Here is a 25,454-nt window from a genome sequence, read left to right on the forward strand (position 1 = left end):
GTAGAATTCGTGAAATCTGTCTCATTGTAGAACCAGAGGAAGCAGAATCTGACATCTATTCATTATACAACCTGAAAGTGGGTAGAACTGAGCTAGTCCAGGTAGTCATTTGAGTCAATGAACAACCCTTCAAGATGGAGGTCGATACTGGGGCATCAATGTCTGTCATAGGAGAAAATACATTCAGATATTTGAATAAAGGAGGTGATCCTTTAAGTTTGGAAGAATCGGGCACTAAATTAAAAACATGTACAGGCAAAGAAATAAGAGTGAAAGGGATATGTCAAGTCCTGGTGCAGTACAGGTATTAGTTTGCAAATTTACCCCTCATAGTAGTAGCTGGGGCAGGCCTCAGTTTAAATGGTCGCAACTGGCTCAGAAAGATTGAATTGCAATGGGCCGACATTTTTCAAATCAGAATGAGAAACTTACAGGAATTGTTACAAAAGTACGTTTCCATTTTCAGTGGCAAGCTAGGAAGGTCTTGAGGGCCTACAAAACAAAATCCATGTAGACCCTAATGCAACCCCCAGATTCAAAGCCAGACCAGTCCCTTATGCTCTAGGGGACAAGGGAGAGGCCAAGAAACAGACTGGAAAAGTTGGGTATCTTACAACCGGTGCAATTTTCCAAATGTGGGGCACCCATAGTGCCCGTACTGAAGCCTGAGCAAAGTGTTCACTTATGCAGTGATTATAAGTTAACTGGAAACACAGTGGCCAAACTTGATGGACACCCAATATCGAAGATTGATGAGTTATTTCAAAATTGGTAGGGGCCAGCACATATTCAAAACTCAACATGAGCCACGCCTACCAGCAGGTAGAGTTGGAAGGAGGCTCCAGGGAATTCGTTACTATCAATACACAGGATTGCATCAATACACTCAACTACCCTTTGGGGTTTCATCGGCATGTGCTATTTTCCAGCGTACCATGGAAAATACACTTCAGATAAACAATGACATGGGGCAGTCCCTGGATGATGTCTTAGACACTGGACTAGCTGACAAAGGACACGTAGCTAATTTAGGAGGAGGTGCTGATATGTTTCTCACAAGCAGGGGTACGCTTGAAACAAGAGAAATGTATTTTCCAAGCCAAGGAGGTACTTTACTTGGACCATTAAAGCCACTGCCCTTGGCCTGCATCCTGTGGAAGAAAAGGTCATGGCTGCTTGCGAGGCACTTAACACTGAAGAACACTACAGAACTAAAGATCTTCTCAGGCATGATAAACTACTATGGATGATTTCTCTCAAACCTATTAACTGTACTGGCTCCATTATACACATTGCTTAAGAAAAACAATAAATGGATTTGGCAAGCTCTGCACCAGGAGGTGTTTCTGAAGGTAAAGCAGTTGTTAAGATCATCAACCCTACCGGTCCACTTTGACCCAAAGAAAGAATTGATTTTAAGTTGTGACTCATCCCTTTATGAAGGGGTCCCCAGATGGCGGATGGCTCTGAACAACTCACTGGTTATACATCTCGCATGCTCAATGCTGCAGAGCGATGGTATTCTCAAATTAAGAAGGGTTTGTCTGTTGTTCAGAATTTCCATCAATACCTTCACAATTGCCATTTTCACATTATATCTGACCACAAGCCTCTGCTGGGATTATTTGGAAAGAATAAGGCAATACCCCCAACACATCTGCTCACATCCATAGGTGAGCACCGATACTGGCTGCTTATGAATACACTTCTATTCAGCGACTGGAAAGCCAGATCGCACAGGCTGATGTGCTGAGCCACCTCCCCCTGCCAGATGATAACGCAAAGGCTCCAATGTCCCAGGAACTTGCCTTAGTACTAAACGTTTTGGATTCCTCCCCTGTCCAGGCCAAACAAGTCCATGAGTGGACAAGCCGAGATCCACTTGTATCTCACATCCAGGAGCAGGGTCATGAATGGATGGTCAGGTGAGCCAAAGTCTGACGACACGCAGCCTTATTTCAGTCGTGAATATGAGCTCATTTGCCAGGATGGCATATTGCTCTGGAGTGCAAGGGTTATCATGCCCCTGAGAGGGTGAGGGCAATTACTAGTCAAATTACATAACGCTCTCCCTGGCATTAGTAGGGTGAAGATATTTGCACGCAGTTACTTGTGGTGGCCAGGGATGGAAGCAGGCATCAAAACCCGAGTCAAAAGTTGTCTTCAATGTCAGCAGGTACAAAAGCTACCCCCTCGCCCCACCTTAGCTCCATTGAACCCCTGGATCAGGGCGGCCATGGGTACACCCCCACTTCGACTACGGGAGGCCCTTCTTGGGTACAATGTTCCTTTTTCTAATGGATACCCACTCCAAGTGGATGGATGTCTATGAAGTCCGGTCACCCATGTCTGCTGCCACCATAGACAGTTAGCAACAGAGATTTTCAGTGCACAGGTTACCAGAGGTGCTCATGTTAAATAACAGGACTGCAGTTACCAGCGGGGAGTTCCACAGGTTTACAACCCTCAATAGAATAACTCATATCAAAACCTTGCCTTACCGCCGCATCTCTAACAGTTTGGCTGAGCAGGCAGTCCAAACTTAGTCCGGGATGAAAAAGTTGGATGGGGATTTCATTAGCACCAGATTGTCACAGTTCACATACTGGACAATGCCACACATGACCATTGGTATTGTCCCCACTGAATTACTAATGAAGAGACGTCTCCACACCCATCTAACTTTTATCGGGCAAAATTTAGGGGGGAGGGTGGGGAGAAGCCAAGAGGCCCAGACAACCAGATATGGTGACCATAATCATGAAAGAAATTTCACAGTGGGAAAAGTTCTCGAATAACTTTGGAGATGGGCCCAATTGGCTGTTAGGCAAAGTGAGTGCTGTGACAGGACTTCTCTCCTATAATGTATCGATAAACGGCTGAATAATTAGACGACACGTGGATCATCTCCGGAGAAGAGAGAGAGAGATAGTCCCACAAGAAGAAATGCAGTCAACACTTGTGCTTGGGTCTTCACCACACATGGAAGAAATGTCACACGATTCGGAAGTTCCGGTGGGGCCTGTTAGACCTGAGAGGGTCGAATACACAAAATTGTCCACTTCCTCTGAAGAGCCTGGTAGACAGTTGACCCGTGAAAGGGGTCTTGGAAAACCCAGCTGAGGCCATTGAGCCACGACATTCAAACATGTCCGAGGAAGCCTGAGAGGCTTGACTTGTAAATAGTTATTCATGTAAATAGTTTGGATGTTGTGATGCTTGTCAATTGTACTTTCAAGTAAAACAGGGAGAGGTGGTTGTTGTGGTAAAGTGGAGTACTATGTACCTTTAAGAGAATGTAGTTAGTTGACCAATCGCTACACAGCACAGGCTTCTTAGGTAACAGGAAGTCTGGAGCTGGAAGTGATTGAAGAATTACACATTGTGTTAGTGTCCAGTTCTTAGTCCCAATAAACCACCATATTGTTTCAAGCACCAACTGATGTGCTAATATCAAGGGCGCAGCTCACTTTCATTGGACAAAGCAAACCTGACAACCTAAAAACTTAAAAGAATCATATCTGTTTAACAATTAGAAAAGGTTAATCGGTCGATGAAGTCCTCTGCTGCCATAAATCATAAGTCCACCCCATCGTGAACTCCATCCTCCACGTTTAATGTTTTTAGGAAAGTTATTCAGATATAATCCCAGATCTTCAAATCTGGAATATTCCTCCATTGTCCAATATGTCCCCCCAGTTTCTATTTACATAGAGTGTTCAGCACAGAAAGAGGCCCCTTGGCCCAACTGATCCATGCTGACATTTATACCCAACGAGAGCCTCCCTCACCCTACTTCATGAAATCTTATCAACATAGCCCTCTATTCTTTTCTTCCTCATACGTTTATCCAGCTTCCCCTTAATGCATCCCTGCCATTTAAAATATGTGGATTTAAAAAATTGATGGAGTTTCAATCTCTTAATATGAGGCCAGTAGGCTAAATAAGTTCATTTGTCACAACTGAATGGCAACAATGGCAAAACAATTCCGCACATAAGTCATCATAGTTCTTCCATATGCAATGAACAGATTGCCTTTTCAGGATAAAAACAAAAAAACTACGGATGCTGGAAATCCAAAACAAAAACAAAAACAGAATTACCTGGAAAAACTCAGCAGGTCTGGCAGCATCGGCGGAGAAGAAAAGAGTTGACGTTTCGAGTCCTCATGACCCTTCGACAGAACTTGAGTTCGAGTCCAAGAAAGAGTTGAAATATAAGCTGGTTTAAGGTGTGTGTGTGGGGGGTGGAGAGAGAGAGAGAAGTGGAGTGGGGGTGTGGTTGTAGGGACAAACAAGCAGTGATAGAAGCAGATCATCAAAAGATGTCAACGACAATAGTACAATAGAACACATAGGTGTTAAAGTTAAAGTTGGTGATATTATCTAAACGAATGTGCTAATTAAGAATGGATGGTAGGGCACTCTAGGTATAGCTCTAGTGGGGGGTGGGGAGAGCATAAAAGATTTTTAAAATTTTTTTTAAAATAATGGAAATAGGTGGGAAAAGGAAAATCTTTATAATTTATTGGAAAAAAAAGGAAGGGGGAAACAGAAGGGGGGTGGGGATGGGGGATGGAGCTCACGACCTAAAGTTGTTGAATTCAATATTCAGTCTGGAAGGCTGTAAAGTGCCTAGTTGGAAGATGAGGTGTTGTTCCTCCAGTTTGCGTTGGACTTCACTGGAACAATGCAGCAAGCCAAGGACAGACATGTGGGCAAGAGAGCAGGGTGCAGTGTTAAAATGGCAAACGACAGGGAGGTTTGGGTCATTCTTGCGGACAGACCGCAGGTGTTCTCCTGGCTTTGCAGAACACCTGCGGTCTGTCCGCAAGAATGACCCAAACCTCCCTGTCGCTTGCCATTTTAACACTCCACCCTGCTCTCTTGCCCAAATGTCTGTCCTTGGCTTGCTGCATTGTTCCAGTGAAGCCCAACGCAAACTGGAGGAACAGCACCTCATCTTCCAACTAAGCACTTTACAGCCTTCCGGACTGAATATTGAATTCAACAACTTTAGGTCGTGAGCTCCCTCCCCCATCTCCACCCCCTTTCTGTTTCCCCCTTCCTTTTTTTACCAATAAATTATAAAGATTTTCCTTTTCCCACCTATTTCCATTATTTTTTAAAAAATTTTAAAAATCTTTTATGCCCTCCCCACCCCCCACTAGAGCTATACCTTGAGTGCCCTACCATCCATTCTTAATTAGCACATTCGTTTAGATAATATCACCAACTTTAACTTTAACACCTATGTGTTCTTTTGTTCTATTGTTGTTGACATCTTTTGATGATCTGCTTCTATCACTGCTTGTTTGTCCCTACAACCACACCCCCACTCCACTTCTCTCTCTCTCTCCACCCCCCACACACACACCTTAAACCAGCCTATATTTCAACTCTTTCTTGGACTCGAACTCAAGTTCTGTCGAAGGGTCATGAGGACTCGAAACGTCAACTCTTTTCTTCTCCGCCGATGCTGCCAGACCTGCTGAGTTTTTCCAGGTAATTCTGTTTTTGTTTTTGTTTTGCCTTTTCAGGATATTATGCAAAAACTAACTTTAGTCTCTTGTTATGGCTAGCCAGCGGCTCATATAATGTATTACATCCTTACATTTGACCTCAAATATGTTAGCACACTGAACAGTGAGGTGTAGTTGAATAATAATAGTTTGGATGTGATGGAGGTTGGCATTATCTGGGTTTGAAAGACTGAGATCATATCAGAGCTCATTTGGCATTTGGTTGAAGGGCATGGTTTACTCCTTAAAGGCAGAATTAGAAATGGCAACTCAGAACTGCCGTAAACACATTGAGAAGTGCAATGTGAGGAACTGAACTTAAGTCATTTCATGATCACTGCAATCAAACATTTCTTACAACATTTGAACACTTCCAATGTTCGCAAGCATGACCCAAACCTCCCTGTCGTTTGCCATTTCAACACTCCACCCTGCTCTCATGCCTACATGTCCATCCTTGGCCTGCTGTATTGTCCTAGTGAAGCTCAATGCAAGCTGGAGGAACAGGACCTCATCTTCCGACTAGGCACTTTACAGACTTCTGGACTGAATATTGATTCAACAATTTTGGATCATGAACTCTCTCCTCCATCCCCACCCTCTTTTTTCCAAATATTTATATAGATTTTTCTTTTCCCACCTATTTCCATTATGTTTAAATGTTTAAATTATTTCCATCCATTGTGTTATCTCTGCCTTTAAGCCTATTTTGATCCCTTCCCCCCACCCCATCCCCACTAGGGCTATCTGTACCTTTATTATCACATTCCTTAGATAATATCACCAGCTTCAACACCTCTTTGTCCTTTTGTCTGTGACTTCTTTTGGTTATCTCCACCTATCACTGGCCCTCTATCCAGCTCTACCTGACCAACCCCCCCTTAAACCAGCTTATATTTCACCCCTTTTCTATTTTTCCTTAGTTCTGTGGAAGAGTCGTACGGACTCGAAACATTAACTGTATTCCTCTCTGCAGATGCTGTCAGACCTGCTGAGTTTTTCCAGGTATTTTTGTTTTTGTTTTGGATTTCCAACATCCGCAGTTTTTTGCTTTTATCTGCAATATTTTGCTGTTACTTCATCTGAACACATCCTTCAAGGTCTGCAAAATATTGCTCCTGCAATTCTTCAATAAGTCACCTGCCCCCATGCAAGACTCTGCCAGTGCCATGGAGTTTCAGACGTTATCGTCACGACCTTTTAGTTTGCTCATACGTGCACAATTATTGGAAGGAACAGCTCAAACAAGGAGGTGAAACTCTTCTCATTGATAATCTGAATTCAAAATTATCTTTCCCATTTTGTGCTTGTGCTCCCATTTTGAATCAAGTTATTAACAGGAGTAATTGCATCCTACTGTTTCTATCAGGAAAAGATTTCAAAATGAAGATCACTATATCGCCAAGAATAGCTTTTGACAGAAAAAGTGAAACGGAAGTGAATTTTGCAGTCCTCAATAAGCAGAAATCCAGGTATGGCGCTTGTCTTATACCTTATCCAATACAACTACCCCAGCTTATTGACCTCACTGAATTTCTAATCACCAACTGTATGAAGGAATGATATGTACTTTCCACTGTGCCAGAGGTTGTGCTAAAATAGAGGAACAAGGGATTCTCTACAACCAGTACAGATCTGTGAATATTATTTTGGTACACCAGCCTCCTCTGCAGTAACTGAGTTGAAAACTGATCCCAGAATTTGTCTTTTGCATTTCAGCAAATTGCTTTCTTCTAGGTTTTTGAACTTGTGTGAAAACCAAATCACCTGATGATACATGGGTGATACTGTGGTAAACAATTTAAGTATTTCTCGGTTACTTGTTAAGTCAACCTTAAAAGGATGTGGAAAACATATAATATATCAAGAGTATCAATGGTTCAAGCAAATACCAAGAGCCATGCAGTTTCAAACCTGCATATGCATATGTATAGACATGATGCTTTGCAGAAATCAGTTTTATCATTTGCTATTACACTTTAATACAGAGCTGTGATAAATGTAAAGTGAACTAAATGTTAACTTAAGACAGGAAACGGGGTGCAGTGCATTATGTATCATCTGTTAATCACAACAATTTCTTTTGCTAAAAAAGAAATTTACCTCCCCATCTCTTCTCATGTAGGCATTAGTTCTGATTGGTCTATGGTTCCACGAGTATCAGTTAACGTTCCTGGTCCAGTCATGGACAGGCTATTCAAACAAATGGGGCATCACAGCTAAGCTGAATCTTGACCTCACTCACTGTCCAGATACCCACTTTCCAGTAGAGGTCACAGGATTGTAAATGTGGCCCAATTTCCCACCCTTTTGCCACAGCTGAGGAAAATTGTAATTATCCTTGTTGCCACCCAAAATCAGCATGCGTGGAACTCTTTGATGGGGGGCATAAAATTGTCAGAATCAGATTCCCTGTCCAGATAGCATCCTTTCCATTGAACAGCTGGTGTATAGTATGCAGCTTCAACTGATACCATTAGTTTTCTGCCTCTGTGATATTTTTCACCTTTGGTAATTGAGCTGTATGCACTAAAGATTCTCGGGTCCAATGCTTTTCTTTTTCAGTCTAACTTCAATCAAGAATCCACTTACGCAAAGGTCTTTTGCCAGCCATGGTTCAGTTGCCCGCACTCTCGTCTCTAAGTCACAAGGTTGTGGGTTCAAGTGCCACTACAGACACTTGAGCACAAAAATCAAGGTAGATACTTCACTGCAGTACTGAGGGAGTGCTGCACTGTCGGTGGTGCCGATTTTCAGATGAGATGTTCAGATGAGATTTTCAGACTGAGACTCCGACTGCTCTTGAGGTAGAATTAAAAGATCCCATAGCGCTGCATTGAAGAAGAGCAGGGGAGTGGTGTCCTTGGCTAATATTTATCACTAAATCAGTAGCACAAAAAAGGTAAACTGGTCACTATCACATTGCTATTCTTGGGTGCTTGCTTGCACAAACTGGCAGCTTTATTTCCTACATTACAATACTGGTGACACTTCAAATGTACTTCATTGGCTGCAAAGCATTTTAGGACATCCTGAGGTGGTGAAAGGTGCTATAGAAATACAATCTTTTCTTTCTTGAAAGGGTGGTGTTTATGAAGCCTGCTTCTGTTTGCCATTTCTGGCAAAATCTTAAAAAATACATTCTAAAAAATAAAACACATTTAATGATTTTGCTAGAAATTTTCAGTAACAGCTCTGCAATAATATTACACAGAATTCCTCTGCTTGCTTTCTCCATTACCAATTTGCTTGGATCAAATTTTTCAATCATCATGTTTACCTCCCTTAGTTTAGGCAACAGAAGTTAAATCTTGTCTTAACCTGGCAGACTATTGTACTCTAAGCTGATATGGCCCAGTGATTTAATTCTTCATCCCTGCTAAAGTGAATTTTAGAGATGTGGCTAAAAAGCTGTTTTAATGAAATGAGGGAGATGGAATGTCATCCCAATCATTTCTCTATACTTCATGGCCATTACAAATCCCTGCAACTAACTGGAAATATTTCCTCAATAAACTTGTGGTAATATGTTAAAATAATAAATCCCACCCTTCAGTGGGTAAGTCATTATGGATAACGTTAATGGAGAAAATGTCGCCAGCCACTGTCCATAATGACAGCTACTGTCAATATAAAAAAAACAAAAGTAAAACAAACCACACTACAACATTAGCAGTACATTGTGTTTAAGGGAAAGCTAGGAAAGTACAGGAGGGAAAAAAAGAATAAAGTTTATGCTAAGGGTTAGATGAAGTACTGTAAGAGGCGGCTTGAGAAGCATAAATGCTGGCATGGATCAGCTGGGCCAAATGGCCTGTTTCTCTGCCGTAAAAGCCTGACTTTCAGCAAGTGTCATGGTACGCTACAGATAAAGAGTGATCTTAAAAAAAAGACAGCCTCCAGTTTTCCATCTCCATAAAGGACATATAGGCACAAGAGGCATGGTAAACACCTTGGAAGGTTTTACAATGTTAAAGGCATTGTATAAATGCAAGTTGTTGTTATTGGTGATACCAAATTGGCAGGATGACAAGCTGTGAGGAAGGAGTTAGGAGAATGTAGACAAGTTAGTGAAATAGGTGTTGATGGCAGGTGCAGCTGAATGAAGATACATGTGATATAGTCCGTTATGGAAGAAGAAAAATTCTGGAGTAGACACATTGAAACGTTGACAAAACTGCATAATTGGCTGCTCCAGCCATTTTTAGGCCATTTCTCTGGCAATAGCACCAAAACTTATAACAGGAGATCAGAAGAAAACCCATGGAAATTCCAGTCATATATCTTCACAATATCGTGGAACAGAGTGGGTAGAAAGAGCCTTGAAATGACAAATGGGATTGTGGGCTTCATATAGGAGCTTTGAATATTAAGTTCAAAGAAGGAATTCTGAACCTACATAAAATATTGGTTAGGCTTAGTAGGTGGTCACATTTGGAGGTACAGTTTATTGTGGGAAACCATTGTGTTTGAACCATGCAAAGGGTAAATTGGAGAGTTACTGGGATATTACCAAGGAGTAAGTGAGACATGAAAAATGGGCTTTTTTGACTGAAAATGCAAGATTAAGGGGGGGGGGTCTCAGGTATGTTCAAGATTATGAAAGGTTTTGAGGATAAATATTGAAGGGTTCTTTCTACTGTAGAGCTATAACTATGAGGATAGATTGGAGGGGTTGGGGCTGTTTTCCTTGGAGAAAAGGCTGCTGAGAGACTTGATAGAGGTATTCAAGATCCGGAGGGATATGGTCAGGGTGAATATTGAGAAACTGTTCCCACTCAAGAGAGCATCAAGAACTAAAGTAATTGGCAAAAGTAGTAAAAGTGAGGTGAGGAAAAATGGTTTCATCCAGAAGGTCGTTGAAGTCTGGAACGAACTTCCTCAGAAGGTGGTGAAGGCAGGTTCAATCAAGGTATTCAAAAGGGAATTGGGATTGCTACCTGGAAAGAAAGAATGTGCAAGATTACGGGGATAAGGCAGGGGAGTGCGACTAGGTAGAGTACTCTTTCAGAGAGCCCGTGCAAACAAGATGGGCCTAACGGCCTCCTTGTGCACTGTAAAGTTTCTGTGACTCTGATTCTGTGACTTGTTGAATCACTAGCAAGGGAGAGGAATGCTTCAACACAAATGACTATTGAAAATAAACTTTACAATGCCATTTAAATCAAGAATTGAATGACTTTTTTGGAATGGAAGAGTAATTTATACAAGTAAAAGGGAAGGAAGTGGAATTAGAATAGATAACTACGTCTCTATGTTCAAAAAAGCAAGTCAGAGGCAGCACAGATTGCCTCATTCTCTGCCATAATTTCTGACTGAAAACAAGAAGTTTACTGACAATTACAATTGGCCTGTAATTGAAGTCAGAAGTTTCAAAGCAGCTATGATTACCTACACAAAGGCACATTACTGCAAATGCTGGAAATCAGATACAAACAGAAATGCTGAAAATACTCAACAGGCCAGGCAGCACTGTTGAAAGGAGAACGAAGTTAATGGCTTGGATTTTCACCAAGTAGGGATGACTCGGGAGCCCTTTAAAAAGGGTGGGTGGATCCTGATTCCAGACCCCATTCCCAGGTTGTCTGATTTTTGGGAGTACCTTCAAAGAGTGCGGGTTCGTTCCTGTCAAAAGCCTGCATCCCACACTCTCGACCGGCTGGCAGGCTCCATTGTGGTGATAGGCAACTGCTACTCACCAGCAATCTTCATGGAGTTGGGCCAGGTTTTTAAAGAGTTATGGTTCACAGCCCCTCAGGAGTCGTGAACCCTAGTCTGCATGAAGGGGCCTTTTAAAAAGGGTAAATTCAAGAGGTCGTCCTCATGCCCCCTATGCAAAGCTCTGCCCTTTCACCCATTCACTATGGCCCCTTGTGCCATCCATGCCAAGCATTCCACCCATGGCCCCTCATTCCCCTTATGCCAAGTTCTGCCCTTCCACCCACCTCCTATGGCTCCTCATGCCCCCTATGCCTAGCTATGGCACTTCCATGCCCATTGACCGACAATACAGTCTAGAACCAATGAGCTCTATACTATATAGAAGGTATATGTAAAATAAAAGCTTTAAAAAAGTAATTCATTCACAACTTGTACCTATGTTGAAAAATAAGTCATTTCACTAGAAGGTAAAAATGTATCAATCGTCCAGACCTTAAAGCATCAGTAACAAAAATCACAAGCCCTTGAAACCACCTAACTTGTGTAAACAAATATTGTGAAATTGATGGCAGAGAACAGAGAGCTTGAGCTGTTAGTCGAACAATGATTTCTCTGGAATGCAGGTGATTCAGTACTCTAATGATTGTCGGGGCACTCAGCCAAGTCTCAACATATACCACATCCCACTATACACTATAGGGTTCATTGGTTCTAAACAATGTATAGTCAATGAGCATGGAAGTGTCTTAGCTAGGCACATGATCATGAGGGTTTGATGGATGGACAGAGCTTAGCATGGGGGAATGAGGTGTCATGGGGGTGGTTGGAAGGACAGATTGGCATAGGGAGCATTGGGGGCCATAGAGGGCAAGTGGTTGCATGGATGTAGCATGGGGAGTGTTTGGAGGGTGAGGTGTGAGAGAGGTGAGGGCCTTTATGTTTTAGAATCAGACAGAAACCAGGAGCAGGAGTAGGCTGTTTAGCCCTTTGAGCCTCCTCCACCATTCAATATGATCATGGCTGATCCTCTATCTCAATGCCATATTCCTGCTTTCTCTCCACACCCCTAGATGCCCCTAATATCCAAAAATCTATCAATATCTTTCTTGGATATACTCAGTGATCCAGCCTGCTGTGGTAGAGAATTCTGTAGGTTTACCACCCTCAGTGAAGAAATTTTCCCTTCTCAGTCCAAAATGGCCTGCCCCAAATCTTGAGATGTTGGCCCCTGGTTCTAGATTCCCCAGCCAGGGGAAACATCCTCCCTGCATCCAGTCTATCTAGCCCTGTTAGAATTTTATACATTTCAATCAGATCACTTCATTCTTCTAAACTCTAATGAATACAGGCCCAGTCAAACCAATCGCTCCTCACAAGACAGTCCTGCCACCCCCAGTATCAGTCTAGTGAGCCTTCACTGCACTGCCTCTATGGCAGGTATATCCTAAGGTAGGGAGACCAAAACTGCACACCATACTCCAGGTGTGGTCTCAAAGCCCTGTATAACTACAGTAAGACATCCTTATTTCTGAACTCATATCCTCTTGCAATGAAGGCCAACATACCATTTGCCTTCCTAATTGCTTGATGAACCTGCTAATTACTTTCATTGACTGGCACACAAGGACATCCAGGTCCCTTTGTACATCCACATTTCCCAATATATCACCATTTAAATAATACTCTGCCTTTCTGTTCTTCAAACCGAAGCTTATAACTTCACATTTATCCATGTTATACTGCATCTGCCATGTGTTTGCCCATACACACAACTTGTCTAAATCACCCTGAAGCCTCCTTGCACCCTCAACCCCACCCAGATTTGTGTTGTCGGCAAACCTGGACATATTGCATTTGGTTTCCTGAAGCAAGTCACTTGTATATATTACGAAAAGCTAGGGCCTAAGCTCTGATCCCTGCAGTACACCACTAGTCACTGCCTGCCATCCAGAAAAAGATCCATTTATTCCAGCTAGCCTAAGTAATGGTGAACATGAATCAATTTTTTTTGTTGTAAAATCCAACTGGTTTACAAATGTCCCTTTAGGGAAGGAAATCTGCCTTTACTTGGTCTGACCCAAAGCCACAGTAATGTGGGTTGACTCTTAACCACCCACTGAAATGGCCAAGCAAGCCATTCAGTTCAAGGGCAATTAGGGGTGGACCACAAATGCTGGCCTTATCTCTGACACCCACAGTCTGTTATTTCCTAAAATATATGATAGATCATATTGCAATGTCCTTACCTTGGTGCAGAATTCACAGCAAATTGTAACTTCGTTGAAGCAAACCTGCCATAATCCTTGGGATCTCACGCATTCAGGATTTTGTTGACCATTTTTCAATAAAAATGTCATGGAAAATGAGGTAGTTTAAAATGTTCACCCAAGTTTTTTTTAAAAAATAGCATCCAGATTACAGGTGGTTAATATGCTAATAGCAATTGTTTTCCCCAAATACTCCAAACAATAAATAACTTAACAGCCTATCTCTGCAATTTGGCCAAATGTCTCGGGTCCATTTTTGCTGTAATCAGAGGGTGTTTTTAAACAAAAATAATATATGCATGGACACAAGCAGACAGTCAACAATAACAGTTGCATTTATATAACACCTTTAATGTGGTAAAATGTCAGGTCCAGCAAAGACTGCGAAAGCAGTCTGGCCTAGTAAAGGCATAAAAAAGATAAGAATAGAAGGGAGCAGCCTGAAGAATTTACATTCAAATTAAACAAATGACCCATTAGAGGACATATAGCATACTTATTATGCATTATTATTATTATTATATGAAGACAATTATTCTACGTTTATTGACTGTGAAGTGAAGCAGCATTACCATTCAGTACCAGCTGTACCATTCATGGCCTCAGCTCAACACGTTTTCCTCTATCCGCCTTTGGAGGGATTGTGTGTGAAAGAAACATATGGATCACAGGAAGATACAGCCCTGGGTTATCCAGTTATATAGTTAAAAATTGGGCAGTGCAGGCATATTCCTAAACATAAGACACTGACCGCTTATGGTGGACTTACCTACTGAGCTATTGACAGGAGCTTGTTGGAAACTATTAAAATTCCCTGCCTCTGTCTGATGATTTTAACTGATCTATTGGCTTTAATTTATTAACCGGTATATTTGTCAGCTGAAGGTCAGTTCAGGTGAGATCCATGTGGGTCATACAGAGAAGACTCTCCCCATCCTGGAACAGACCAAAAGGCTTCAATCAGCAGATAATAATCAAGTAACTCCCAGAGTGTGTCCAGACGGTGCAGGGCAAAGGGCAGCCAGAATACCACATCAACTTCATCTGATCCACCTCCCACAATGACGTTCAGCTAATTGGCTCCTGACCCAGCCCATAATCAGTACCCATGGCAATGATCTATCATAACCTGGCAACAGTCAGCATCACTCAGACTCTGTGAGATAGCTGGAATAGCATCTGTACCTGAGAAAATATCCAAGGCAAAATCCTATGGGATAGACTTTGACTATACGACAGAGTAGGACAGCTGTTAATGAATCGACAACCTGTCTTACATCTTTTTTGATTCTTATTTCCTTTGAACATTTGTAATGGTCTCACAGCCCCAAAAGAAACATTAAAGCGTCACAGCTAGCCTAGGAAAAGATGGAAACCTGGAGCAATTGTACAAAACAACAGAAAAACAGAAACAGGAGTGGACAGTTACAAAGAAAGATTTCAGCTCCGCTGAAAGACATCTTTTCATGACATTTCTAATGTAAAAATCTTTTGTTTATTCTTACAGTAATGGAGATATAACATTAGATAACTTTAATCCTGGATTTTTCTATTCCTGCTGCCTGGGCTATTTTCTATGAAAATTTTACCAGCAAGATTGTCCTCTATCTTTCCACCATTTTAGTGGTAGGGGAATGGGTGGTTATAGAAAGTTAAATAGGATCTCCTCATGCCATTTTCCCACAAAATGATGCATTTGTCCTTGTTCAGATATCGCTTCCAAGTGTTACCGCAAACACCTTCCCAAGTACGGAATCTTGGACGTCAACAACAGAGTAAATCTAAGGTTTTCCATTATTATCACTTCAGTGACAATGAATGCGAAGAACACAAAAAAAAGGTATCCAGCATTTACTGTGAGTTATACAGCACGGACCAATGTCTAAAGTGCCAAAGCAGGATTGTAAAAGCAGGAAACAGGGTGGAGTGTCAGGTCTGTGTCACCAGATTTTCTGCACTTTACTGGCTACCTGTCCCTGCCATTCAACTACAAGCTGAAGTTGTATCCTTTTTCTTTTTTATTCCTTCATGGGATGTGGGTGTTGCTGGAAAACCAACATTTGTTGTCCGCCCCTAATTCCCACTGCATTTAACATTTCACAGGACGGTTAAGAGTCAACCATACTGCTAAGGATCTGGGTCTGGAGGCACATGTAGGCCAGACCAGGTAAGGATAACAGATTTCCTTCCCCAAAGGGCATTAGTGAACCAAATGGGTCTTTACAACAATCAATGATGGTTTCATGGTCACCATGACTGAAGAGGACTTTATATTCAAGATCAATTCATTGAACTTAAATACCACCTGCTGCCATGGTGGAATTTGAACCCATGTCCCCAGAGCATTAGTCTGGGTCTCTGGATTACCAGTCCAATGAGATTACAATTATGCCATCTCCTACATGAGAGGGTCCAACTATCACCTCTTGACATTCAATGGCATTACCATTGCTGAATCCCACTCTATCAACATCCTGGGGGTTACCATTGACCAGTAACTGAGCTGGACCAGCCATATAAATACTGTGGCTACAAAAGCAGGTCAGAGGCTAGGAATCCTGCAGCAAGTGACTCACCTCCTCACTTCCCAAAGCCTGTCCACCATTTACAAGGTACAAGTCAGGAATGTCGTGGAATTATCTCCACTTGCTACAACACTCAAGAAGCTTGACACCATCCAGGACAAAGCAGCCCGCTTGATTAGCATCCCATCCACAAACATTCACTCCGTCCGCTACCGATGCACAGTAGCAGCAGTGTGTATCATTTACAAGATGCAGGGGAGGAACTCACCAAGGCTCCTTAGACAGCGCCTTCCAAACCCATGACCATGGAAACACCACCATCTGGAAGTTCCCCTCCAAGCCACTCACCATCTTGAGTTGGAACTGTATCATCGTTCCTTCACTGACACCGGGTCAAAATCCTGGAACTCCCTCCCTAACGGCACTGTGGGTATACATACACCACATGGACTGCAGCGGTTCAAGGAGGCAGCTCACCACCACCTTCGCAAGGGCAATTAGGGATGGGCAATATCACACTCTTGACTTACCATATTCCAATCACAAGACCACAAAGCCATCTCTGTCAGTGTGGACAGCAAGTTCGAGGTATAGGTCACAATCACAGAATCACAGTGCAGAAGAGGCCATTCGGCCCACCAAGTCTGCACCGACACGTAAGAAAGACCTGACCTACCTACCTAATCCCATTTACCAGCACTTGGCCCATAGCCTTGAATGTTATGACATGCCAAGTGCTCATCCAAGTACTTTTTAAAGGATGTGAGGCAACCCACCTCCACCATTCTCCCAGGCAATGCATTCCAGACCATTACCACCCTCTGGGTAAAAAAGGTTTTCCTCACATCCCCCCTAAACCTCCTGCCCCTCATCTTGAACTTACGTCCCCTTGTGACTGACCCTCCAACTACTGCTCAACCTTGTACACCTCGATCAGGTCGCCCCTCAGTCTTCTCTGCTCCAACGAAAACAACCCAAGTCTATCCAACCTCTCTTCATAACTTAAATGTTTCATCCCAGGTAACATCCTGGTGAATCTCCTCTGCACCCCCTCCAGTGCAAGTCAGGGCACAAGACAGACAAATGGGATTCGGTATGCATATACTGGGACATTGAGTATATGAGTGATAAATGTGTACGACAAGGTGGTTAGGCCACAGTTGGAGTACTGTGAGCAGGTCTTGATGCTCCATTGTAGCAATATTAGAGCCATGTAAAGGATGATTCACAAGGATAATACCAGGAATGGCTCACTTTGGCCATTGGCTGACAAATTGGTAACAAGAATACAGAGATTGTGGATTATCAGCAGAAGTCAAGAGGTAAATTCAAATATATATACACTTTTCTCCCATGGAAAATTATTAGGACATGACATGTTTTGCACAGGAATGCATAAAATATACAAGACCGAAAAGGACCTTTGTGATCTATCCAGTCGTTGCTGGTTTAGTACAAATGGCTATGATGTAACATCATGTGAAGGGAATTTGCGTAGATATTTGACAAGGGAAGAATGTAAAAGCGTAGAGGCAGTGCAGACAAAATTAATCATACTTGACAGCTTATTGAAGAAATAATACCAGTACAGGCCCAATGGGTCAAATGGCCTCCATCTGTACTACAATTTCTGTACCTCCGTAATTCTAAAAATCCATTGCAATAGAATAAAATATGGTTCTTGCTGTAAACTCCCAGCCTGCAATCATTCATTAATGACAATAAATGCAGGTCAAATCGGGTAACCAATGCGAGTAATTCAAATCGACTGCATGTTATCAAAAGCCTATCAGATGAGTTAGCTTGAGACTGTGGCCCATTTCTAAGCACTTGGAATCGAGGCAGTATAAACAGGCAGGCAGACAAATGTGCCAATAACATGCTTCCCCATGTCCTCCTCTAACTCCTCCCCAGCCTTGGCATTTTGCTGTTTCTGTTCCTCAGGCACTGAATGTAACAGAACAAAACTGAACAAAAAGGACTGAAACACCTGCATGCCATGTAGACCCAACCATTTGCTCCTTTTTACTTTATTTTAGTTGAAATTAAATATGCCAGCTGCAGAAGCAACAGTCAAAGTAGATAGAGGATTAAAAACACTTGAAGAACTTGCATCTTTTATGATCTAAGGATGTCCCACAGCCAACTTTGTAGCCAATTAAGTGCTTTTGAAGAGCAGTCATTGTTGTAATAAAGGGAATGCAGTGCACAGCATGATCCCACAGACAGCAATATATCACCGTTCCTTCACTGTTGCTGGCTCAAAGTCCTGAGAATCCTCCCCTAATAGCACTGCGGGTATATCTACATCACATGGGCTGCAAGAAGCTTCAAGGGAGTTCAATACCATCTTCAAGGGCAATTAAGGATTGGCAATAAACATCCCATGAAACAATTTTTAAAAAATCAATGACAGAAATGATCTGACACTCTGCTCTAGTGATATGGGTTCACCATGGTTCAGGGAGAACGTGTCTGCTCTTCAACATAGCAGCCTGGAAATTTTTACATTCACCTAAGTGCAGGCAAGGCTTTTCACCTGAAATGCAGCATCTCAGATAATGCTGCACTCTCTCAATACTGCACTGAAAAACATTAGCCTAGGTTTTATGTTCAAGTCTCTAGAATGGGCCTTGAAACAGCAACTTTTGATTTGGAGGCAAAAATTGCTACCCAGAGTGACAGAAGTTACCTGTTGAAGCAGTCCATGTCCAAATACAGCAAGAACTGGACAATATCCAGGCTTGAGTTGGCAAGTAACATTCACACCACACAAGTGCCAGGTAATGGCCATCTCCAACGAGAGAATCTAACTTTACAATCAATGGCATTACCATCACCGAATCCGCCACTATCAACATCCTGGGGGTTACCATTGACCAGAAACTGAACTGGACTAGATATAGCAGATGGGGTACCAATTAATCCCTGGGGAAGGTGGTGGCATGGTGGTATTGCCAGTGGGCTGGTAATTCAGAGGCCCAGAATAGTGCTCTGGGGGCCTGAGTTCTAATCCCACCATGGTAGAATTTAAATTCAAATTCAATTAGAAGTCTGATGACCACCATTTAGAGGCTGTTCATTCAGACCTATGTGACTCTTAAATGTCTCTGAACAATGACTGTTGGCCTAGCCAGTGATGCTCACATCCCATGAACAAAATGTCAAAAAAATGCATAGAAATACTGTGGCAATTAACTCACCTCCTGACTCCTAAAACCTGTCCACTGTTGGCAAGGCACAAGTCAGGAGTGTGATGAAATACTCTCCACTTGCCTGGAAGAAGCTCCAAGAAGGTTGACACCATCCAGAACACCCCTTCCACAAACTTTCACTCCCTCTACTACTGACGCACAGTGACAGCAGTGTCTACCATCTACAAAAAAAGCAATCATCAATGCTCCTTAGACAGTATGCTTCCAAACCCAAGACCATTACCATCTAGAAGGACTAGGGCAGCAGATGTATGGGAACACCACCACCTGAAAGTTTCCCTTCCAAGCAATGGTGAATGGCAGGTGAATGCACCATGCTGACTTGGAACTACATCACTGTTCCTTCACTGTCACTGGGTCAAAATTCTGGAACTCCCTCCCTAACATCAATGGTGGGGGTAGCTAACCACCAACTTCTCAAGGGCAATTAGGGATTGGCAATAAATGCTGGCCTAGCCAGTGACATCCACATACCATGAATGGATTAAAAAACCTGAGAGGTGCTATTGATATGTAAGAGGGGGCAGGAGCCAATTTTTCTCCCAAATTTATACAAACATCCCACAGTACGAAGGCTGGCCAATTTCCTGTGAACTGCCACTGCTTTGCCATCATCACTTCACTGGAAGTAAAAAAAATGAACTAAGAATGAGCGCATTTAGACAACATCTTTCACAAATTGGAGACATCCCAAAGTGCTTTAAAACCAATGAAGTGCTTTTAAAGTGTAGTCACAGTTGCAACGTCACAATCAATAGCAGTCAACTTGTATACAGCAAGGTCCCACAATTAGTAATGAGAAAAACTACCAGATTATCCACTTAAGGTTGAGATATAAATATTGGCCAGAAGACAGGGGAGGAATCCATTTCTCTTCTTCAATTAGCCTTTGATGTCCATCTGAGGGGGCAGGGGAGACCTTGCTTTCTCTCATCTGAAAGGCAGCATTTATGAAAGCGCAGCCCTCCCTCAGTACTGTACTAGTATGTGTGCAAGCCTGTAGAGTGGGGCTTGAACATTCTCACTCAGAGGTGAGAGTGAAAAGTGAGGTGGAGAGCCTTTTCACATGTGTACAGATATTTTTCGCTGCATACTCAACGTTCTGTGGACAGAGCACATGCATCGTTGTGGAGATTCCTTGGACTAATTTATAAATGATCAATTGGTTTATCTGAATTTTTTGAAATGTGTAAAAAGGAAATGCACAATGGATCGGTCAGTAGCTGAACAAGAAAGGTACGTTAGTGTTTAGTGTGGGTACACATCGGTCAAAAACACTCTGGCGAATGGTCCCAGATGCTGGACATTATGTTGTGCATTTCTAGCACCTTGATTTGACGTTACTTTTATTTTTCATTTTCTTCTTGTTTGGTTTTATCGAGTCAAATGATAAGCTTCGATTATAGTTCAGGGTTGCAGATGAATATACAGAAATAATGATTTAATAGACAAAAACTTAATGCACTGGGGTCTTAGGTTATTTAAAAGGTTCATTTTAGCAGATCACAACACAAAACAGTTCATACTTGGAAAACATTCTTGGTATTTTGGCTTGAATCATTGCCCAGTCCACAAAGAAGAAAAATCATTTCAATGCTTGGCAGCTGTAAAAAGGTATACTCACTGCAATGCATTAAAGTTATCGGAGAGTACAACATCCAGTTAACTCAGCCTTTGATGCTTGTTAGCAGTTGCCAGCTTAAATCAGGAGTGAGGTTTATTAGCCGCAATAAATATAAAGCTGACTAACTCTTCATGTATTATGGCAATATTCTCCAAATATTCAAAGGCATGATTTTTGGTGTTTCTTGACAACGGGTACCTCTGTTTTTAAAGCTGTAAATCAAACATAAAAGGAGAGAAACCCTGGGGTCACCAGAACTTTCCCTCATCTGCAATTATAAGGCTGAGGTTTTTGGGTAGAATTATGATATATGAATTAACAGCAGAGTTTTTTTTTGTTTTCTTCATTCATGGGATATGGGTGTTGCTGGCTGGGCCAGCATTTATTGCCTATTCCCTAACTGCCCTTTAGAAGGTGGTGGTGAGCTGCCTTCTTGAACTGCTGCAGTCCATGTGGTGTAGGTACAGCCACAGTGCTGTTAGGGAGGGAATTCTAGGATTTTGACCAAGTGACAGTGAAGGAACAGCGATATATATCCAAGTCAGGATGGTGTGTGGCTTGGAGGGGAAATTCCAGATGGTGGTGTTCCCATGCATCTGCTGCCCTTGTCCTTCTAGATGGTAACAATCTTTGGTTTGGAAGGTGCTGTCTAAGGAGCCTTGGTGAGTTCCTGCAGTGCATCTTGTAGATGGTACACACTGCTGCTACTGTGCGTCAGTGAAGGAGTGAGTGCATGTTTGTGATGGGGTGCCAGTCAAGCAGGCTGCTTTGTCCTGGATGGCGTCAAGTTTCTGGAGTGTTGCTGGAGCTGCACTCATCCAGACAAGTGGGGAGTATTCCATCACACTCCTGACATGTGCTTGTAGATGGTGGACAGGCTTTGGGGAGTCAGGTGGTGAGTTACTCACTGCAGGATTCCTAGCCTCTAAACTGCTTTTCTAGTCACAGTATTTATATGGCTAGTCCAATTCAGTTTCTGGTCAATGGTAACCCCCAGGATATTGACAATGTGGGATTGAGCGATGGTAATGCCATTGCATGACAAGGGCGATAGTTGGATTCTCTCTTGCTGGAGACTGGTCATTTCCTGACACTTGTGCAGCGCAAATGTTACTTTCCATTTGCCAGCCCAAGCCTGGATATTGTCCAGGTTGTGCCGTATTAGGACATCAACTGCCTCAGTATCTGAGGAATCGCAAATGGTGCTGAACATTGTACAATCATCAGCAAACATCCCCACTTCTGACCTTACGATGGAAGGAAGGTCATTGATGAAGAAGCTGAATATGGACAATACCCTGAAGAAATCTTGCAGTGATATCCTGGAACTTAGATGATTGACCTCCAGCAACTACAACCATCTTCGGGTTAGGTATGACTCCAACCAGCAGAGATTTTTCCCGATTCCCATTGACTCCATTTTTGACTTGGTGAAAAGCTGCCTTGATGCCAATGGCAATCGCTCTCACCTCACCTCTAGATTTCAGCTCATGTCCATGTTTGAACCAAGGCTGTAATGAGGTCAGGAGCTGAGTAACCCTGTCAGAACCCAAACTGAGCAGTGAGCAGGTTATTTCTAAGCAAATGCTGCTTGAAAGCACTGATGATGACCCCTTCCATCACTTTGCTGATGATCAAGAGAAGACTGATGGGGCTGTAATTGGCTGGGTTGGATTTGTCCTGCTTTTTATGGATGGGGCATACCTGGGCAATTCTCCACATTGCTGGGTAGATGCCAGTGTTGTAGCTGTACTGGAACAGCTTAGCAAAGGGCGCAGCAAGTTCTGAAGCACAGGTTTTCAGTCCTAATGCTGAAATATTGTCAGGGCCTTCCGTTGTGTTAGCGAGTTGGTTGTATAAATGCCGATCAAGAAGGCCAACACTTAACTGCGATATAAATTCTGAGTAACAATATCACATCCTCAGTATTCTCAAAGTAATAATCAAATTGAGATGTAACCATAATCTGCTAAAAGGACAATTGGCATGGTTAGCATAGAATCACTGATAAATAGACATGGATACCAATATTACATCATGGCATGACAGCTGTGAAGCGTAATAATTTGGGGTCCATGAAAGAAACAAACACAAAATAGGAGGAGTAGGCCATTCAGCCCTCCGAGCCTACTCCGCCATTCATTATGATCATGGTTGGTCATCCAACACAATAACCTGTTCCCACTTTCTCCCCATATCATTTGATCCCTTTTGCCCCAAGAGCTATATCTAACTCCTTGAAAACAATGTTTTGGCCTCAACTACTTTGTGGTAGCAAATCCCACAGGCTCACCACTCTCTGGGTGAAGAAATTTATCTCATCTGAGTCCTAAATCGTCTACCCCATATCCTCAGACTGTGACCCCTGGTTCTGGACTCCCCCGCCATCGGGAACATCCTTACTTCATCTACCCTGTCGAATCCTGTTAGAATTTTATAGGTTTCTGTGAGATCCCCCCTCATTCTTCTGACCTCCAGTGAATATAATCCTAACCGACTCAATCTCTCCTCATATGTCAGTCCCTCCATCCCAGGAATTAGTCGGGTAAACTTCCGCTGCACTCCCTCTATAGCAAGTACATCCTTCCTCAGATAAAGAGACCAAAACTGCACACCATATTCCAGGAGTGGTTTCACCAAGGCCCTGTATAATTGCAGCAAAACATCCCTGCTCTTAACTCGAATCGTCTTGCTATGAAGGCCAACATATCATTTGCTGCCTGCTACACCTGCATGCTTACCTTCAGCGACTGGTGTACGAGGACACCCAGGTCTTGTTGCACGTTCCCCTCTCAATTTATAGCCATTCAGATAATAATCTGCCTTCCTGTTTTTGCTACCAAAGTGGATACCCTCACATTTATCCACATTATACTGCATCTGCCATGCATTTGCCCACTCACTCAGCTTGTCCAAATCACAGTGAAGCATCTCTGCATCATCCTCACAGCTCACCCTCTCACCCAGCTTTGTGTCATCTGCAAATTTGAAGATATTTAGTTCCCTCAGCTAAATCATTAACCTATATTGTGAATAGCTGGGGTCCCAACACCAATCCCTATGGTACCCTGAGTCACCGCCTGCCATCGGAAAAAGACCCGTTTATTCCTACTGTTTCCTGTCTGCCAGCCAGTTTTCTATCCATCTCAATACATTACCCCCAATCCCATGTGCTTTAATTTTACATGCTAATCTCGTGTGGGACTTTGTCAAAAGCCTTCTGAAAGTCCAAATAAACCACATCCACTGGCTCCCCCTCATCAACTCTGCTAGTTACATCCTCGAAAAATTCCAGTAGATTTGTCAAGTATGATTCCCCTTTTGTAAATCCATGCTGAATCTGTCCAATTCTGCCACTGTTTTCCAAGTGCTCAGCTATTAAATTTTTTATAACGGACTCTAGAATTTTCCCCACTACCAACGTCAGGCCAACTGGACTATAGTTCCCCATTTTCTCTCCACCTCCCTTTTCAAATAGTGGGGTTACATTAGCTAGGCTCCGATCTGTAGGAACTGTTCTCGGAAGATGACCACCAATGCACCCATTATTTCTAGGGCCACTTCCTTAAGTATTTGGGATGTAGATCATCAGGCCCTGGGGATGTATTGGCCTTCAATCCCATCAATTTCTCCAACGCTATTTCTTTACTAATACTGATTTATTTCAGTTCCTCCCTCTCACTAAACCCTGTGTTCCCCAACATTTCTGGTATGTTATTTGTATCCTCCTTTGTGAAGACAGAACCAAAGTATGTATTTAGTTGGTCAGCCATTTCTTTGTTTCCCATTATAAATTCCCCCCTTTCTGATTGTAAGGGACCTATATTTGTGTTCACCAATCTTTTACTCTTCACATACCTATAGAAACTTTTACAGTCACTTTTTATGTTCCCATAAAAATGCTTACTCTCATACTCTATTTTCCCCTTCTTAATCGATCCCGTAGTCCTCCTTTGCTGAATTCTAGAGTGCTCCCAATCCTCAGGTCTGTTTTCTCCAACCAATTTTTATGCCTCTTCCATGGATCTAATACTATCTCTAATTTCCCTTGTAAGCCATGGTTTGGCTACCTTTCCTATTTTGCTTTTGCGCCTGATAGGAATAAACAATTGTTGCAGTTCACCCATGCGCTCTTTGAATGTTTGCCATTGCCTATCCACCATCATCCCTTTAATTAATGTTTCCCAATCCATCATAGCCAACTTGTGCCTCGTACTATCATAGTTTCCTTTATTAAGATTCAGGACCCTAGTCTCAGAATCAACTCTGTCACTCTCCATCTTGATGAAGAATTCTATCATATTATGGTCGCTCATCCCCAAGGGGACTCACACAACTAGACTGGCCTGTTCTCTAGTAGTCCTCAACGTATTGGTCCAGAAAACCATCCGGTATACACTCCAGGAATTCCTCCTCTACGGTCCAGGAATTCGTCCTCTATGGTATTGTTACTAATTTGATTTGCCCAATCTATATGCAGATTAAAGTCACCCATAATTAGATGTTCCTTTATTGCATGTATCTCTAATTTCCTGGTTATTGCCATTCCCAATATCACCACTACAGTTTGGGGGTCTATATACAACCCCACTAATGTTTTTTGCCCCTTAGTGTTTCTCAGCTCTATCCATAAAGATTC

The sequence above is a fragment of the Carcharodon carcharias genome, chromosome 3 (assembly GCF_017639515.1).
Source record: "Carcharodon carcharias isolate sCarCar2 chromosome 3, sCarCar2.pri, whole genome shotgun sequence".
Classification (NCBI taxonomy): Eukaryota; Metazoa; Chordata; class Chondrichthyes; order Lamniformes; family Lamnidae; genus Carcharodon; species Carcharodon carcharias.